This window comes from Ammospiza nelsoni, chromosome 3, assembly GCF_027579445.1.
Source record: "Ammospiza nelsoni isolate bAmmNel1 chromosome 3, bAmmNel1.pri, whole genome shotgun sequence".
NCBI lineage: Eukaryota > Metazoa > Chordata > Aves > Passeriformes > Passerellidae > Ammospiza > Ammospiza nelsoni.
The window spans coordinates 93803923-93823597 of NC_080635.1; the positions used below are offsets into that span (position 1 = coordinate 93803923).

General features: G+C 39.3%; 1 long non-coding RNA gene across 1 annotated transcript in view; it reads right to left on the minus strand.

Moving 5' to 3' along the window:
• Nucleotides 1-426: 426 nt before the first annotated feature.
• Nucleotides 427-19675, minus strand: part of LOC132071723 (uncharacterized) — a 34724-nt gene continuing 15475 nt past the window's right edge. Inside the window, exon 3 of the long non-coding RNA XR_009418181.1 lies at nucleotides 427-495. This is a non-coding gene — a long non-coding RNA (uncharacterized LOC132071723). The remainder of the gene's footprint in view (nucleotides 496-19675) is intronic.

The window sequence follows — 19675 nt, forward strand, 5'->3', positions numbered from 1 at the left end:
CAGCACAAAAGTGAGACTTCACTTCTACTGTGTGGTCTGGGAGATGCAGGTTCTCCTGTCACATCTGTGTGACTGGATCTGCAGAGATGTAGTGGATTCTCCTTCCCTACAAATGTAGTTGTGTTAGAGCAGACAGGATGTTTCTGCCGACAGATGTTTCATTTCATCTTCCTCTCTCCCACACTCAGTTTCTTTCTTTGTCTGCTGTCCCCAAGGTGGGCAGGACGTGGCTGCAGGGTCATCTTACTTCATAAAGTGGTACCAAATGAGCACAGCCTTTGGAGGCTGTTTGTGACATGAGTTCCTTGCTAGAATGAAGGAAGTTGCTTTTAGATTTTTTAATCTACATTTCTGCTTCTTGTCTTTAATGAAGAAGTATGGATATCAGGGAGGTATAGAAAGGGCCTACAGCAGCCTCACAGCTTCAGGCAATGCATGGTTCAAGGGAAGTCCACAGTGATGTAAGCAGGATAATTGTGAAAATAAATGTCTTCTCTGCAACAAAAAATGAGATTTAATTTTAGAATTGAACACTCAAAAGGATGTAACTCATTTTTACAGACAATTATTGTAATTTCATGAAGAACATCCAACAAAGTAGTCATTGAGATGCCTACCTGGTCTCTCACTCCTTATTACTGCTTATATCCTCTTCAGTGCAATTGCATCAACATGGTCCTCATACATGGGTTTATATTTTCTCTTTGTGCAGTTAATTAACTGCAGGGCTGCCTGAGCCTTTCTCTAATATTGCAGATGACTGAGGACTGTTCAGTGTTTGCAGCACCTGAGCTGGGTTTTTGATTGTGCTCACAACATTGTCTTCTTCATTGGCTTGAGAAGTGCCCTGGCCCCCAGTGGGAGCAGCTGACAGGCACAGGCAGAGGGGCAGGGCTGGGTGCAAGGCTGAAGAAGAGCGTAGGTGAGGGTGTAACAGCCACCCTTTAAAGAACTGCAAGGGGGTATGGCAAGCACCACAGAGCTCTCACAGGGCAGAGGCAGCAGCTGGAAGGCAGCCCAGAAGATGTCCCCAGGTGTGTAATCCTGGGAATCTCACCAACCCATCACTTACCTCTTCTTCCATCCCTGTCACGGGTGATTTTCATAACACCTAGCAGATTAAACCTCTTATTCAGCAAACTCAACATAATTTTCTTTTGTGTTAGTGGTACTTACTGTTACACTGTTGCACCTCTATCCCCAAAAGCTTTTCAACCTCACTCTTGCACCACACTGAAAACACCAAATTTCTTCTGAAATATTACAAACTGTCTTTTTTTTTTCCCTAGTTAAATCATCAGACCCAAGTTGGAAGAAAAATCTAGTTGTACCAAACTTCTAGTTTATTTATGTAGTCATTGATGGCAGGCATGTTTACATCTCTGTGATCCTAAACCTTAGGGAATTACATTTCATTTCAAGGCTGCTGGGTCTGCAAAATCCCATGAGATTTTTGGCTTTGACTTAAAAATAAACAGGATGGTTTTTTCCTATGGTTGTGGAGCAAACCTTGAAAGACAGAAGTTGGGGACCTCAAAGAAAAAGAAAAGAAAGCACATTTAAGAGATAAAAATGTATGATTAAATAATAAAAGTTTCCAAATGCATATTTCATCTTGTGCCTTTCTTAGAAAAACATTTTCATTTTCATGACAGAAAGTGACAATGTATGATTTTGGATTACCTTGAAGGAAGGTTTCTTCAAGTGCCTATCAAGCAGACCATGAGTTTCAGGATGGAATACACCATAACACTGAACTCCGTGTTCTTCCTAAGTAATAGAGGATGTATCCTCTTTTAATTAAATAAATACTTATTATTGGTATCTCCACCTTGCAGGAGAAGAATACACAGAATCTGACTCTTCCACAGCTCCTGGCTCCCAGGTACATTAAGGGAGCCATGCAGTTACTGCACCCACTTTGTCCAGTTTCAGACTTGAAGGGCCATGTTTTAATCCTCACTCATATGGGAGCCAGTGGGGTTGGTGACAGCCTCTCTGAAATCACAGGTCCTTTGTACATTTATTCTTCTCTCTTCAAAAAGGTGAGAACAGTGGTGTGTCTCAAAGCATTACCAGTTAACTTTGTAATAATTGTAACCCTTTCTGTGATCTTCTCTCACAGTTCAATGGTCTGAGACACCTCAGAGTTGAAAACATTCCAGTTTGTACAACCCAAATTGAAATGAAATCAGCTACCTGGTGATCTCAGATGTTTCACCTGCTCTGTTTCAAAACCATTGATAAAACACTTGACTCTCAAACCAAGTTCAAGAGCACTCAGGCTCCTGATCTGCAGGGAAAGCAGTGGACAGCAGGTCTTGAAACACTCCTGAGGCCACCAAGAGTGGAGCACCTCTGGGTGAGAAGGGCCCAGTGGGCTGCAGCAGTGTGTGGGTGGATGGAACATGGGTTGATATCTCGTGTTTATGTGATATCTGGTGTTTATCTCATTGGCTTGCTGCTCATAGTGATCCTTCATGGGATGAGCTGGTGCCCAGCTGTCAAAAAACAGAACTAGCAAAGCAGAAGGTGGCCACAGACACAAACCAAACCTCAGCCTGGTGCTGGTTCTTGCACTTTCTAAGCAGTTCCCTGCCACAGGCTTAGCCATAGCATAAAACCAGAAAAATACCTGGCACCCTGGATACCTTGTAGGTTCCAAATTCTCCTTTCTACTACAAATTGCATGGGTAATCCTAGTCCTCAAGTGAGTTAACACAGCAGTTGAGAGAGAGGCTTTCAGCAGCAGAGGAGGATGCTTCTGTTCTCACAAGTACACCCTTGGCTCTCATCTTTCTGGAGGCTTGTCCCAAAGAGAGCAGCACTTCACCTGCCTCAGCCTGAGACAGGCTTTCTACAAAAGGTGTGTTCTCCTGATCTTCCTCTTCTGAAGGTCAGTCACTGTCAGTGCTGCCCTTGGATGGTCTGCAGCCATTGATGCCAAAATTATGAAATTGTTCCTCTGTCACTACATCTATAATGGGTTCTGCTTGGATTTTAAGCTAGACTTTCCCAAACACAGTTGGCTTACTCCATGAAAAGTCCCAATTCAAAAGTACAATTTTCTTTATTTAAGTGGAGGCTGTAAGTAATACAGCAAGAGAGTTGCATGCTTCACATTCTTGTAAAGATTTCCTTTTTACTCCATTTTATGGTCTTTTATAATTTTCATGCAATGTTTAGATGACCAGCACATGGACCTCTGTTTCAGTGTAACAGCAGAGAAGCAGAATGCACCTCTTCATCATAAAACCCAGTCCTGCAGAGAGACAAAGGAACATGGCATCTCCTCCTTAGCTTAAGCTGAATTATCTCAGTCTTAAGACTGAGTTGTCTGGGTTGCTTGTGCTTCCTTCTAGAAAGCTATTCTCACAGCTTTCTCAAGCCTCTGATTTTCAAAATTACCTAAATCGTACTCTTCTGTTTTTCTATATATATATAGATATACATATATATTAAAAAAAAAAATATATATATATATAAAATATATATATATAAAAATATATATATAAATATATATATATATATATATATATATATATATAAAAATACTCTAAGGTATTTTTATCTCCTCTAGAAACACGGCTCTGTGTCCCCTTTACTGTCCATATACCCTCCAAATTTGTATGAAGTCCTTTCCCTATGAGCTTCTCAGGCAGAGGTAAATTGGAGCAGGTGACTGCTAGAATCATTATTAAATATTATTTTGAGTTGAATTTGATACATGGATGTGACCAGCTTCAAAACTAAGGCAGCTAAGACCCAGGCATATGATCTGTGCTTCATCTCTTAATAGTGAATAATTATTATGTATTATTGATTTCTTATCAGTTATTGTACTTTACAGTATTTTGCTCAAAACACTAATGAAAATGTGGCTGCAGCTATATTAAAATTCTGTGACAGTTTTTCAAATATAATTGAATTTGTCATCCAATGTATTGCTGATAACTGATGGGACCTAGACAATCCCTGTAATTTCAGCTTTGTGGGCTAACTGCCTTTCACACCTAGCAAGCACAAAGGATGGTTATGAGGACAATTTCCCATTGTTTCTGTTGAGGGGCAGGAATACTATAATTTAAGCAACTGGTTTTAAATACAAAAGGCATGAAAGCTCTTGCTCCTACTCAGGGTGTCATGCCTTACACATTTAAAGACAGTGTTAATCTTTTAAGCCATCACTTTGCACTGAAGCTTCAGGATTAGCTCACCATCTAGTGTGACTCCTCAATTTCTTTTCCCTTCTCCAGGATGCAATCTCTGCTCCCATAAGCACAAATGTTCTTTTTCCAAGTATTTAACTGTTTGGCTTCACTGTAAATTAATTCTGTTTGCTTGTTTGTGCTCAGTTTATTGCATCTGCTAGAGGGAACACCAGTCTCTCTTTTCTTTTTTTTTTCTTTTTGCTTAACAATCCCCCTGGTTTTGTTGTATGTACAAACTTTATCAACAGTGTATGCTCCCAATTCACTGATACAAGTTAAATAATGGGAAGACACAGGGCAATGCACTAAAAATATGCTTCCTTAGTAAGGATTTTCCAGGAATGCTTAAATTTGAGATCAGTCAGTTGACTGTTTTTATCATCTACTACCTTAGCGACGATTCAGCAAAGGTGTAATCTACAATAATCAAAATTCCATACACACACACACACACACACACACACACACACATATATATATATATTTGTATTTGATATATTGAAAGGATATTGAGTTGCTTTGAAAAAAGACTTTGTTCTCTTATTTTCTCACTGGTATTGATTGCATGCCTCTCCTGTAATTTTTTTAATAATGAAATACCATATATACTCTTCTGTTAAATTTGCCAGAACTGATATTAGGCTGACAGAAGAATTGTTAATTTGGTAATCCTTTCAACATCTTTGACATACAATAACACATTGAGAGCAGCGCTGTGGAGAAAGATTAGGTGGTTCTCATTAATTAAAAACAGGACAAAAGCCAACAGTGTGGACTTGCCACCCTAAAAGCCAACCACATCCTGGCTGCATCAAAAGAGGGATGGACAGCAGGCTGAGGGAGATGATTCTCCCCCTCTACTTTTGATACCCTCCCTGGAGTGCTGCATCCAGGCCTGAAGTCCTCAGCACAAGAGAGACATGGACCTGTCAGAGCAGGTTCATAGAAGGGCCACAAAGATGCTCCAAGGGGTGGAACTTCTATGTGGACAGGCTGAGAGATCTGGGACTGTTTGGCCTTGAAAAGAAAAAGTTTCAGGGACACCTTATAGCAGCCTTCCAGTACCCAAAGGGGGCTTATAAAAAAGACTGAGTGACTTTTCACAGAGGCAGTTAGTGATAGGACAAGTGGGAAAAGTTTTAAACTGAAAGAGAAAAGATTTAGATTAGATGTTAGAAAGAAATTCTTGACTGTGAGGGTCGTGAGGCAGTGGAACGGGTTGCCCATTGAAGCTGTGGATGCCCCATCCCTGGAAGTGTTCAAGGCCAGGTTAGACAGGACTTGGAACAACCTGATCTAGTGGGAGGTGTCCCTGCCTATGGCAGGGAGGTTGGAACCAGATGATTTTTGAGGTCCCTCCCAACCCAGACCATTAAATGATTCTATGATTCATTCTTATATGTAGCTACATTTTCTTTTCTTCTTGCCTGTCTTACTTTTAAAGGCAAAAAATATGCTCCGAAATACAGTTTCTCTTGGCATAAACCAGCATATTTCCTATTGCCTTCTTTTCAGTTTGGGACTAGATGAGACTATCTAAAGTCTAAAATCAGATGCAAAACACATTAATGAATCATCCAGAAAAGAAAGAGCAATATGTATTTGTATATTAAGTCCATCTATTTCCAGGGAGCATCCTTTAATGATGAGAGAATTGCTTCTTTTCATCCTGTAGGTACAATCACTGCTGCTGTGCTTTTACACTTATGCTTCTCCACTGTGACACACTCTTCTTTCTTCATTAATTTCAGGTGACTGCTGCTCTTGTCTCTGCTCTCAGCATCTTTTGTAGCTATTTACAGACTAGGAAGGTTGGTTTGCTCTCTTCAGATTACTTTGGCTACTCCTGGCAAGATTCCAGACTTGTTTATCTGAGGAAGTAGTTGGGATCTCATTGCTTTTCTCATCAAACCATAGTGAGGTTTCCCTTTCACACAGAAATGTCTCAGACACATGAGAAGCTGAGAGCTAGAGATGGGTAGAAGACAGTTTCCCTTTGATGCAAAATTATTTCAGATTTCAAAAGCTCTCCTATCCTACTCTGGGACAAATATTTTTCCAGACAGACAAGCTGAGAGAGCTGGAGGTGGTTAAGTGTATGCAGACTCTGCCACCCTCTGCCAGGGCAGGAATTTGGTCTGTCCTCTGCAAGGCCCACAAGGCAGCTTTGAGGAGAAGTAGGTATAGGTAAAGAAACCTAAGTTTAGGAATCTGATTGTAGGTTGTAGAAGCATTTCAGGCATCTGAGCTTCTCCAGCTGGTAGGTGTCAATGGAGCCAGTTCAACTCCCTCTGAGGCAGGTGCCCTGTGCCAAGTAGACAAACTGTGCTGATTCACTGCTTGATTCAGTCACCTGCACTTTGAAATGCTCTCTGCTGCCTTGCCTGGCTTTGCAAGGGGCACAGCTCTCCTGCTTCCTGTGTAACCCTTGCATGAAATAAACATCCCTATCCTATTGGGCAGGGACTTGGACCCGAATCCATCACCTCTAAGTAAAGAACAAATTTCTTTCTCTGGTTGGTAGATATGTCATTTATACAAAGTGGAACAGCCTGGATAGCTAAGGAGAATTTGTTAGAGTGGGAGAAGAAGAAGGATCAGAGTGAGCAGTGCCTGCATCCCAAAAGTTATTGAGTATTGCCAGAGGAGCTATTACCATAGTTATTAGTACTAGAATACTTTAGGAAAAAAAAATGTTTGATAGCAGACACATTCAAAAAAAAAAAAAAAAAGCTACATAGAAAATTTATGACCTGATGTTCCTAATCAACACACTTGGAGTACAGTTCATGCTCAGAGCAGTGCTGAGAGTCTGGTTTATCTGCCTGCCTGGAGTGCAGCTCTGCCTTTGGGGGAATTGCTGAGCTGTGTCCCTTCGTGCAGCTGGCCCTGCAGCAGGGAGCTCTCCTGCAGAGGGGCCCCTCCAGGCAGGCAAGAAAGGAACAAATACAGGCAGTGGAGGATGATGGGGTGAGTCTGCTGTGGCACACAGGTGTTCTGTCAAGGAGATAAGAATGCTCCTTTTGAAAGACCAAGTTGGACTGCTCGCCCCTGTGTCCCTCACAGCTCCATGGCTGGCACCTTTGCAGGGACCATTTGAAGCCTTTTTCTGCTTTGAGTCTCCATTTTACAACTGAAGATGGAATTTTGGAGATAAAGCTTATGCTTCTAAAATCTCACTTCATGTATTATGATCCTTAGAAATTTTGGTGGTTTTTTTCTGGCTTAATTACACTATGAAACACACAAGACCACTTCTCACATCCTCTATTATAGCATGATTTTTTTTTTCATGGACAAGGAGAAAATGCAAATACTTTGCTTGGATTGACAGGGTGTTGAAGTGATGTCATATTTTCTCTGTTGTGATTTTTTTATTAATTAAGCAGTATTTCTGGATGTAATTCCTCAAGTTCAACATGATTCTTCATCTTCTCTTGAAATTATGCTGCTTTTGAGGCTTGTGAGTCCAAAATGGCCTGGATGCTGCAAGTTATGATACACCCTTTTTCTTCTTTTTTCTTTTTTTTTTTTCCCCTCTCCTTTCTTGTTGTCTGGGATAAAAAAGTCTAGGAAGTTATCAGCCCAAATACAAATCAGCTATTATATATCCACCCACCCCAGTGCAAGTTCTTTCAGTGTTACTGTTTGGCTTCAGTTCTCTGTTACCCAAAAGGACACAAGGACAGTTTTGGTTTTGTGTTTTTGAGGGTTGAATAAACTTGTCATCTTCCTACATCTATCCCCCAGCAAATCTGGAGTTTCCGCTTCCAGAAATTCTTTTGACATATTTTAGCTAACAAAACTGCCTAATTTTTGATTTTATTAACAGGAAATATTTACAGAATGCCAAATCTCTACTGAGGTCCTTCATTGAGGCTCTTCTTTATTACTGGGGCTTGGAACCCTGCATGTGTCCCAGGTCACCCAGTGTTCAGAGTAATTGATAGCCTTTGGAAACCAGAATTTTAGGAGCTGTTGGTCAGTGTTTCTAACAGAAGTATGAGCATTTTTTCATGCACAGACACTACTAGTTAAAATGACTCCTGGGAGGTATTCTCTTTTGGGTTGTGGGTGGCTGACAAGAAGGTACTATGGTTTTGGCAACTGTTTTCTGCATGGTATTTTTCCCCTTCCTTTAAAAAGTATGCTATCTAGGTATAGCCTAGGGGCATATCCTCTGCACTAAAATGAGTTGAATTTTTCCAACTGCTTTTCTTTTTTCCCTGACCCCATTCTATGTAGAATTTATCTTAAGAGCAGTAACCATCAGACTGTTCCCTATTGGTGAGCCAGTCCATAATGACAAGGACAAACCAGCATCCCTGCAGATCCACTGGGAAAAGGGAGAAGATTCAGCAGCTGCAGGACTCAAACAACTCTCTCTGCAGAACAAATACTTCCTTCCTTCCCTCTACAGAGAAAGAGAGAGAGAAAGAGAGAAAGAGAGAGAGAGAGAGAGAGAGGCAGAGATATACTTTTCTTCTTTCTTCTTCTCTCCCACCTTCCAGACCTATTCCTAAATGCCTCTCCATCTGTTTCTCAACAACCTTAACATAATTTCAGGCTGTCTTCTTCAACCACTTCTCTTTCTGGGATGCCCCAATGGAGCTCCACTTCTGCTTCTTTTCTCTCCTTGTGTAACTGCTGGCTGTTCTCTTATACAGCAGATATTTCTATGCAGGTGATAGAGGGGGTTTAACTTCTGTTCCTCTCTCCTCTACTCAATCCTGTCCTGCTGGCAGCTCTTGAATAATTATCAGCTCCCAGAGTGATTAACACAGATCTCAGCCAAGCCTTCTCCCAGGCTTCTTTCTTTGTGGGGGAAGATTGTGCTGGTCATCCCATGCTGCTGACATTAAGAGCCTAAAACGAGGGATATGCTTTAAGTCACACCTCCCATCTTCAGGCTCTTTCTGTGACTTTCATAAATACAGATGTTTACATGCCAAACATCGTATGTATCAAATAGGTTTATTTGTGGCTTTACTCTTCTAGGAGATGCAGTTTCACTATCCACCAGCTGGTAGAGAAGTCACAAGCAGGTGCCAAATGTGACAGCCCTTTCTTCCTGAGGCCATTGCAGACAACCAGATACCTTGGTGCTTTCTCACCACTTACAAACACTGTGCAAGTGGCATGGACCAGGCAAGGCTGGGGGATGCTCATTGCTCTTCAGGGGCTGTGAGGTCACAGGCAGAGGAGCACCTGGGGAGTGACACTGCTGTGAGCTGTGTGTGATGGGAGTCCCTCAGCCAGCTGAGTGGGAATGGCTGCTCCAACAGCACTGATCCCAGCAGCACTGATCCCACACAGATGCTGCAAGTCAGTTTGAACTGGTCAAACAGCATTGCTCAAGTTTTGGAAAGGTGAAAATTCAAAGTCAGGCTCTACCCATGCCATGCCACCAACAATCTCTGAGTTTTAAAAATTAATGGCCTTGTTATTCTGGCTTTGTGCATCATGCAATGAGATCATGATCCATGACTACAACTCCTATGCAATAAAATAATACAAATAATTAATAATAATAATAATAATGAGTTGAGTTTCATTACATGTCTTGCACTGCTTAAAATCCCCTGTGAGCAGTTACTGTCAGTGAGAATATTTAATGTCTTGATGCAATTTGAAAATGTAGTGCAAATGACAGTGTAATAAAACAAAGAACTTCATCAACTTCGAATTGAAATTAATGAGGACAGACCTTCTATTTTGTGCATAAAAGAAGAGACTTTTCCCCCGACCTTAAAAGCTGTTGGCTCCATCAGGGGCATGACTCAATTTGAATTATCTTCCTTTTCTACCTCAAAAAGATTTTACTGCAGAAAACTAGTCTTATTTCAGACAACCAGTAAATATCATTTGGATTTAAAAGTTAGACTTTTCTCTCGATTCCTGCAGAAATGTTTTCCCTATGTATTAGCAGATCTGTAAGAAATCATAACCATCTGTATTTTGTGACACTAGGAGCTGAAAATACATTCCTTATCTAAGAGACTATTTTCTACAATACTATTTCAGAAATTTATACATAGACCAAATCTTAACAAAAAAGACTCTGTTATTTCAAGGTCATTTTGAACCTCCATGGCAGAGGTTTGAATATTAGTAATGTCATCAGGCAGAAGCACAGTGCACTGAGGCATGCCAGCGTGTTTGTCAAAATGGCTGTGGAAGCCCTTTTCCCATCCCCTGGCAGCAGAAGGGAATAACAGAGCTTGCTGGAACTGGCCATTGCATTTTATTACCATGCAATAAGACAGGCAAATATAATTCTCCATGCTAACATTTGGCACTGGTACAATTTCACAGACCCCTAATGACTGCAGTGGAGCACAGTTCAAGCCACTCAGGTATCTGAAGTGTTCCTTGTCTTCCAAGTTTTCCAAGTTATATGTAATATCTAATTTTCTTGTAACTTTTTTGCTATAAAACTGGCTAAACCAAGAATTAATATGTTCTTTTTATTTTTTTTTTCTTTACTAGTTTGTACAGCTTTGCAGAGCTTTAAGAATGTCTAAATTGCTGCAAGCTTTAGCACAGCCATTTAGGTCATTCCACATTGCTATACTGCAGCTGTTTGCATTACATCTTGTGGACCACTTGTGAAGGGAAGAGTTGTTGTGATGTGCTGCACTGGCCAACAGCAGGCACAAATCAGGAGAATTGTACTTGGAGGCATATCATTAAATTTCAACAAACAGGCTAACTGGAGAAGTCATTCTTCCTGTGAGATCACTAAAGCTGCCATTGCCCATAAACTATTTAGAAGACCCGAGTAAAGGGCTACTTAAAGTCTTCAGCTGATAAGGCTTAATCCTGTGTTTTCTTATTCCTTTGTTTATGATTCTCCTGCTTGCCAGTGGTTTCTTCTCAGTGCCTGAATAATTTGTGTTCACAGGCACCTACTTTCAGGAATGTTGGAAAGACAGGATATTTAAAAACTACCTCCATCTAGTACCTACAGAGAGAACTAAAAGTCTGTAAGTTTTTTGATGCCACAACATAAATGGATGTTTATCTTGTGATAAAAGTATGCCACACAAGCCTCTAAGAAGGTGAGTTCAGGCGACAGTTTTTACCTCAGATACTGTTGGTTTGTTTCTTTTCATAGCAGTTACATACACTGCTTCTAAAAATAAGTTTTTTTATACCATCAGCCTGCATTCTGGGTCTAATTCAAAGACTGTGAAGAAAATTGAGATAATTCTAAGCAAAGATTTAAAAAATCTCTATAAATAGGATAGAACTTGTGATATTTTGTTCCATTTTACTTTAACCAAATGTGACGATATAAAAACTAAAACTTCTGTTTTCTGAAAATGTAATTAGTCTGCACCTTCCAGAGACAAAGGAAGCAGTGCCCAGAATCCACAAACTCGTCTCCAAAATGGTAACCCTCTTGGAACAAGAAACAGCTTGTCAAAATCCCATCTTTCATAATGGAATTTGCTACTTCTTGATGGAGAAGGATGCTTCCTGCAGCAGCATTATACACTTACAAGACATGAATCAATTTACATTTTAATCATGGGGGGCCCATACCATCAATTGGTGAGAGTGCTTTTAATTTACCTGAACTCAGTCATTGGGTTGATCCCAGCAGATTTGCTTCTACGGCAACACCTGCTTTTATCATATCATCTCTTGAGTATTCAGCCTCCATAAAAATAAATAAATTCTCCTGAAACTGTGCTAAATTCCTTACCAATGAATCTCCTTTCACTATATGAAATTCTAAATAAAAAAAAGACAGGTTTATTTTAAGCTTTTAACAGACTGTTGTAGTTAATCGTGTGTATCAGGCAAGAGGCTTGGTTGCTAAGAAAATCTTTGGCATGTTTCCATGGGATTTGTGTGTTATTGACAGAAAAAGTACCAATGATAGGAAATGCATCTGCTAATTTGAATAGTGAAACAAACAAAAAAAAAGAATAGAACAATTTTCTGCCCAACTTTTGAGTTAATGCAAGCTCAGGCCAAAAATAACATACTCCCCATCAATTTACAGAGAAGATTTTTGGCTTCAAAGACTTGATTAAGATTATAAAAAATAGAATACCCATTTCAATGTGGATAGAACATATGGATCTCTGGTTGTCAGTGGTTTCCCTTACACTGCTGCACAGAGTTTCCTAGGATGAGCTCAAAGCTAAAATACATTCTGGAGGTGATCTGCAGAAACACCCGGTGTGTTTGTTACTTCCAGAAGAAATATCAGCTGTATTTACACTGAACGTTCTCCCGTGTGCAGTTGTCTGCCATGTGATCAGGCAGACCTTTCTCCATAGTTTTTCCAGCTGTCCCAATTATCATGGTTCAGAAGAGAGGGAGAAAAACAGCCAGAGATGGGGAAGACAGAGTGGGGCCTCCTTTAAAAATCCCTGACAGTGTTTGCCTCAGGAAAGGACACAGCAGTAGGCATCCAGGGCTTTAGCTGAGCAAAGCCTGCCTAGAGGAACAGATGCCTAGTGCTGGGCCATAGCCTGGAGCTCAAAATGCTGCCAGAGAAGTATTGCCAGGTGCTGGAGCAGCCAGTTGCAGAGAAAGCCAGCAGCCCCAGTGTGGAGATGGAGCCCTGCACAGGCCAAGTTTTAAAGACTGGCTGACCATGAAAAACATACTTATTCCACTTTGAAACTTTTTATTTTTTGTAAAAATATGGGCCAGAGTCATCTGGAAGTCAAGAATCAAGCAATGGGTTAGATCTTATTGATGTATTCTCAGAAACCATCATTTTAATTGCTCTGTATTTAGACCCTTGGCTGCACTCCATAATCAGTGCATGACCCCATAATTTAGGATTTTGGAAAAGGAATGAGTCCCTCAGGTCTACAAGCCAAAGAAAACAGTGGATGTATTGTGGGAGGATATATTGTTTAGCAGGATAACATAGTTCAACAGAGTAGTGTGGTGGCCAAGGAGACTACTCTGAGAACAAAGTTCCTGGGCACCCTGAGAGCACTGATCTACAGTGTAAAGTTCATAAAATCTTGTGGAAAGTTAGTTATTCTGTGGGGTAATAATTTTATTTTGACTTCTTGAATTCCTGCTGCTTTTAGGCATCATTTTTTATTCCTGGACAAGGAAAATCAACTGTAGAGCTGAACTCTGTAGCCACATAAGGCATGTGTGGGGCTCAGTGGTTGCTACCTACAGTGTTCTTTTACCTTGTGAATGAAACCTGGATTTTTTGTTCTCTCTCATTTAAAATAATTATTTCTTATTTCAGTTTAAACATGAGAGGATTTTAAAGGCCAAGGAACAGGGTTTATGCCTCTAGTTACCATTGAGCTAATTAAGCAGCAAAGCAGTAGTGGGCAATGAGAGAATCTTATGGAGGCAAGAAAATTGAGAGTATAAGACTCCCTGTTACAATGCAGTAATAGCATTGGAGAGAATGCTTCATTTGTTGTGGATGATAAGCAGCCAGGAAAAATCTTTTCTGCTTTCTTTCTGCTTCTCTTTTTTTATCCACTCTGTGATTTTGGGCAAATCCTCCCAACTTCTTGGTCCCTTGGTTTTCCCTTTCTGTAAAACAACAAATCAAACTACTTTGCTAGAATTTTGGAGGAATGGATGTAGTGCTTTATAAATATGTAACGAGTTCTATTTTTGCTAGGAGGCAAAATGGACTACTATATATATAAATTTAATGTTTGCCACTGGCTTTGGAATTTTTTCAAGACATGCCAGTAAGAGAATATACTTAGAAGCTAGTCTGACATATCTCATTGAGTGTCAAAGGTTTGCATCAAATATTTGATTTGAGCTTCTCTATGAGTCTGTTTTTAAAACAGCACAGAGACAAGGCACATTTGCTTAGCCTACATATCCCTAGAAAGAAAAGGGATATACATTTTTATACCATTTTCATTTACTTATGAGAAGAATATCTATCTGCAATACTTCATGTATAAAATGCTTCATGGGCACATAACATATGTACAGAGCATATGTTTTAATTTTAGTTCAGTACAGTATTTCAAATTTAAACAAATTAGCCCAAGGCATAAAGTACTACCGACCATTTTTTCTGTTTTTAATACAAGCCAATTGTAGAGAAGCATTACTAATGAAAACAGCAATCATAAACCTGAGCATATTTTACTTATCATGTTAGTAACACAATATACCTCTTTTTTTTAATTTAGCTTTTCATATAGTGAAAAAAATTAATTGGTAATGATCTTATCCTGCTATTTCTTCACAGATTTTTGTCATCACTGTTTTAAGAAATTTTGAGTTGGTAGTACCATTAAAACATTCTTATTCAGGGCTATCTGCCTTCAACTTGCTCAGTTTCCATGCTCAGTAACCAGGAAACTTGGACACCACAATCCCTGAACTACTTCTAAGATAACTGCTAATGATAACTAGGAAAAGCAAGTCAGAAGGTTTAAATTTACTGCTCAGGAGTCCACATTTTTAATCCTGAGAAATGGTATCTATTATGTATATTGAACATGCACTCCAGTAAATTCTCCTTCTCCCATGAAGGCTTAGCTATACAAATAGGATGCTTTACCAGTTACAAATATTCTATGGCAATACCATAGGTAGTTGCATTGCTAGTTATATAAAATTTTATGGTGAAGCCTCTAGCTTCATTCAGAAGTCAGAAGTACCCTCTTGAGAATCCTCTCACTGAAGGGAAATTGAATAGTTAATATCATTGCATGTTATTGAATACTCAGCTACTGCAAAGAATTGTGTTAAGTCATTTGAATAGAGATAATAAATAGGCTGCTTTTTCTTTCCTGTGCAGCAAATGGGGCATTGTCACAAAAAAAGATTAAAGACCAGGTTTAAAGTCTATGTAAAGCAATACATTTAAGTCTCCTATCAAAATGTATTTGGGTACTCCTCCTTCTGTTCACAAGAACTCTTTCATCAGACAGGGCTCCCTACAGCATCCTCATTTGTGCATCTATCTATCTGACTTGCTCATATGAACCCTCCTCATTGGTACTAAGTGAAGGTATCTAGGATGGCTTGAGCAGAACTCATTTAGGTCTTTGACACCTTCTCAGGAATGACTTACAAGCAGCTCAGCTGGGAGGCTGAGGAGGAGGGAGATCTCTGGTGCAAAGAGGCAGAGAAAAGGAGGGAAAGGGAGGTGTGTCTGTATGGAGAGGGCACTCAAGGGGAATGAGGGTAGGAGAAGAGGAGTGAAAACTCTCCCATTGGCTCAGCTAGAACTGGAGGGAGATGTGCCCATGGCAGGGTGGGTCAGAAAGGGATCCAAAGGATGGACTTGGTGGAATTTATGTAGCTTGCTTTCAGGCACTCAGTTAAAGCTCTCCAGCTCAGTGCAGCACCAGCAGCACTAGCACACAGGAGACCACGAGTACAGCATGTGCAGCTGGGATCCCACCCTGACACTGCCTCCCATGCCACACAGAGATGCACACATCCACAAATAATCCTCTTCAGGGAGACTCCTACACCCCTTGAACTCACAACTTTCTCCCTGTTTCTCCCCCAGAAAGGAGAAGGCTGAGCAACTCACTTTTTACAATTGTCTTAGAGTGAGATACCTAAACTAAGGTCTGGTTCCAGATCTCTCTCCAGCTTGAGAGAATATAAACTCCAGTCACTCCTCTGAGGAATTTCCAGCCCTGTATGAATAAAGAAATATTTTAACTTGATGTGCCATTTTCCAGAAATCCTCTATTTTTAATATTTTTTTGAATAGCAGCACCTAAGTACCACCCTGAAGGGTTTATGTTCCCCCAGTGAGCACAGTGGGGTTCTGCAGGGAGCCCAGCCTTGTCAGCATGCATTCCGTGTGTGCTGACGATGCCTGCCAGACACACCCTCCCTTGGGGACAAACTGCCTCTTTGCTGTAGTTGAGCAGACACCAGACTACTCAGCCTTGTAGAGCTGCCCTAAAACAGGAGTGTGGCTTAGGTGTATAAGGAATGGAAAAGCACTCCCAGGATTAGAACAGATTCATATTCTAATTTCTGTACGAATCTTGTTTTAATTTTCCTTTTCTTTTTTATCTTTCTGAGATCTGGTCCTAAAACTCTTGCCTGGCAGCATATAAAGATGCTGCAATGGAGCAAGAAGTGGAATTCTATGTCCAGCTCTCAGATTAATTGAATACCTAATTTGTGTTTCAGCACAGCCACAAGTATTCATTTATTTATTGAAAGATGCATCAGTGCAACAAAATAAACTTTTCACATGAGCTCCCACAGACCTATTCTTGATTTATGGCATTATACTAGAAGCTCAGTCAAGCTAATTTTGTTCACCAGATATCAAGGGAACAAATTTTAAGTGCTCTGTTGAAGCGCTTTACTAGTTTGAATTTTATGTGAAAACCAACAGAGTCTACTTTGACTCATTCCAGTGCAGATGAGAAGAAACTCTACTGCAACTGTGGCACATGAAAAAGTGCCTGTTTCAAATAGTCATTTCTTAACACGGTAGTCACTTTTCCATCTCTCTTTGTTTCTTGGTTATAATTAATCTTTAAAAGAAGAATGGTCCAAATTTTAAATTTACTATAAAATCTATAAAAATATAAAATGAAGTATCTGAACCCAGGCCTTTGACAATTGCATTTATTACTGCACTATGACTGAAAAAGATTCTGGATTAGATACAGAAGGACAATTGACATCAAGCAGGCACTCAAAGTGCAACAATATGTATTAGAGAGGAAAGGCATTTGTGGGGCATTTGATTAACATACTTTTAATTGGACTTTCCTGCCTCATTGGTTTTATTCTTTCAATTTAGTTCAAGCTGCTCAAATACGTAAATAGGCAAGGCACCTACTATAATTAACACAATACACTGTTTGCAAATTACCATATTTCTCAGATTGTGTACACATAAATAGGATATTGTGCAAATATTGCTGAACTCCTAAGAAATATAAACAGGCAAGGAAAATCCATTATTGAGCAAGAAAAAAACCAAACAACCAAAGAAAAATAACACCAACACCCTCCTCTTTGAAGGCTATTTGAGTCTCTTGACCTTTGTGATTTGTTTTCAACAGCAATTTTAACTTTAGTTCTATATGTCAGTAAAAATTCATAGGATGTTCTGTCAATATCATTCACGCTCAAATTTGAGAGTACTAATGCTAAGTTTTGTTCCCCATGTGATGCTCTCTAATCATATAAAAGAATGTGTGAGATCATACTTGTATATCCAAATTCAAGAAACAACACTGAAAAGCAAGCATATGCTGTATAAAGGATGCCTAGAGCATAGAAACACAACAGAAAATGCTAAATCCTATTGCTATTTATGATGCTGAAAACATTCCAGGATTTTTTTTTAAGATCACATTTTAGGTGCTATTAATCTAGGATGTAATTAAAAAAGAATATTTAAATTGCACAATTGCCAATAAAACACATTAAACATTTAACAACTGAAAATCATATAGGTAATTTGGATTTGATACTTGCATTCTCAGAAAATGTGAATGGCATCTGGGCAATAAAGCACATGGACAGAAATTCCATAGCCAGGATATAAGCTGAGTGAAAAATTTGTTGTGTGAATATTTGGAAGAAAAAGAACAGACTGAAAACTGCACATCTTCCATGTTTGAGTGGTTGTCAAGTTTTACATGATTTAAAAATTAGAGTCAGTATAATATTTAATATATTTTTAGAGGTTTTACCCTTTAAATACTTTTCAGTTGCCATTTTAAAAATCCCAGAGTTCTCCTTTCTCAATAAACACTATTTATTTTTTGGTTTAGACTATGATTTACCTTGGGAGCACCACCTACCATTGAACACCCTCATGTACAGTGGCCAGGGGGAACACCTACAAAATTGGTGGTTCTGGTCAGATACACCTTAGAAAAATACACAGCATTTCATTTAAAATAAACATAGACCATAAAAGACACAAGTTCCAAAAGTTACGTCTGTATTATATGAGCCAATAGGGGAAGATATGATTCTTTTCCTCACAGAGATTAAGTAAACGTTGCTCAGGAGAAATCAAATATTGGATTTGTTTTATATTTACTACTCTCCATCCCTTCTTCACTAAACTTTGCTACATAAAAGCATAAAATTTTTATTTGCTTTTTCTTTATAATGTTTTTTTACCATTTCACCCACAAATTCAATTAATAGGCTTGACTAGTTATTAAAATGAATCTAGTTTCCCTTGATAATTATTCACAAATGATTTTACAAACATTCCTGGAGTCCTTACATGTTCTTTACTTACAGTTATGAAAAGCTAATAGTGTGTAAGATGTTACTATTTTCTCATCGGCAAGGAGGATTTTTGAAGTTCTACTCAGTTTGTGGTGCACCTGGGTATTTCTGGGGAATACCTGGATGTCTTGCAGGCTGACAGAGCACTGGGTGCTCATTATTGCCCTGAAACAAAAGGTTCTGCAATGTACACACTTAGCTAAAGAATTCATTTTATGGGGGAAGGATTTAAATTGAATCCTCCACATCTGTGTTGCAATCTTTTGTGCTGAGCAAAACAGTAGCAGGGCAAAGTGAATGTCCATTAGGAGGTAATAGCTGGAGAATGCTCCACTGCTGCTGTTTCTGCACTGATTATGTAAAACAGCTGTCAGTCAGGAAATTCCTTTGGGAAAACAGCACTTCCTTCTTTCCAAATTAATTACATTAAATGTGGTGAATTACATTAGGGAATGGGAGCATGCAGGAATGGTTGTAGGAAGTTTGCTTCCATGCTATCAGAAAGTTTCAATCCGCTGTTTTCATGGAGGTGCACAATGTAACTGAACTGTCCATATTAGTTTCTTCTCCAGCTGGAATGAATATAGAACAGACTTGGAGTTGTTTTTTTTTTAAATGCATGCACCATTGCTTTATTTTGAAGAGAAAAATCCTCACCTGCTTCCTTCTCAAAATCTATGTAATTATGTACATTTCTGAATAATTGCCTGTTACGTGTTTCCAACACACATATCAGAGTTAATGTTCCTGTTACTTGTATTTAAAACTTTTTCAGACCCACAGTCTTTTCAACAGAATTGCTTCCATACTTCTAAGAAATATGCTTCTCTGTGGCCCAGCATCCTTTTAACAGAGGACAAAAAAATTACACAACTGTTGACAAAATATTTTAAAATCTAAATGCTGATGAATGGCTCTCTTATCTCTACATCTAGATGTCTTAAGGAAAGAAAAATAGCTTCCTTCAGTAATCTCTGTCCTCTTTAGTTCCACATCTTGTGTCCAAGACACAAGGAAGACATTATAGGCTAGTTTTACTTGTGTCTACAAAATTTTCCAAACAGATTTTCAAAGCCTTCTCGAAACCACACCATTCTGATTGCTTAGATGCGGGCTTTTTTTTCAGTGTACACATTTGTTTTGAATTCAGACTGCCATAGCTAATTTCTATTACCAGTAATCTCTTTTACCACTAAACCTTCTCATTCATTTACTTGCTGTTTCACTTTGTGGTACAAATAGTTCAATAACTA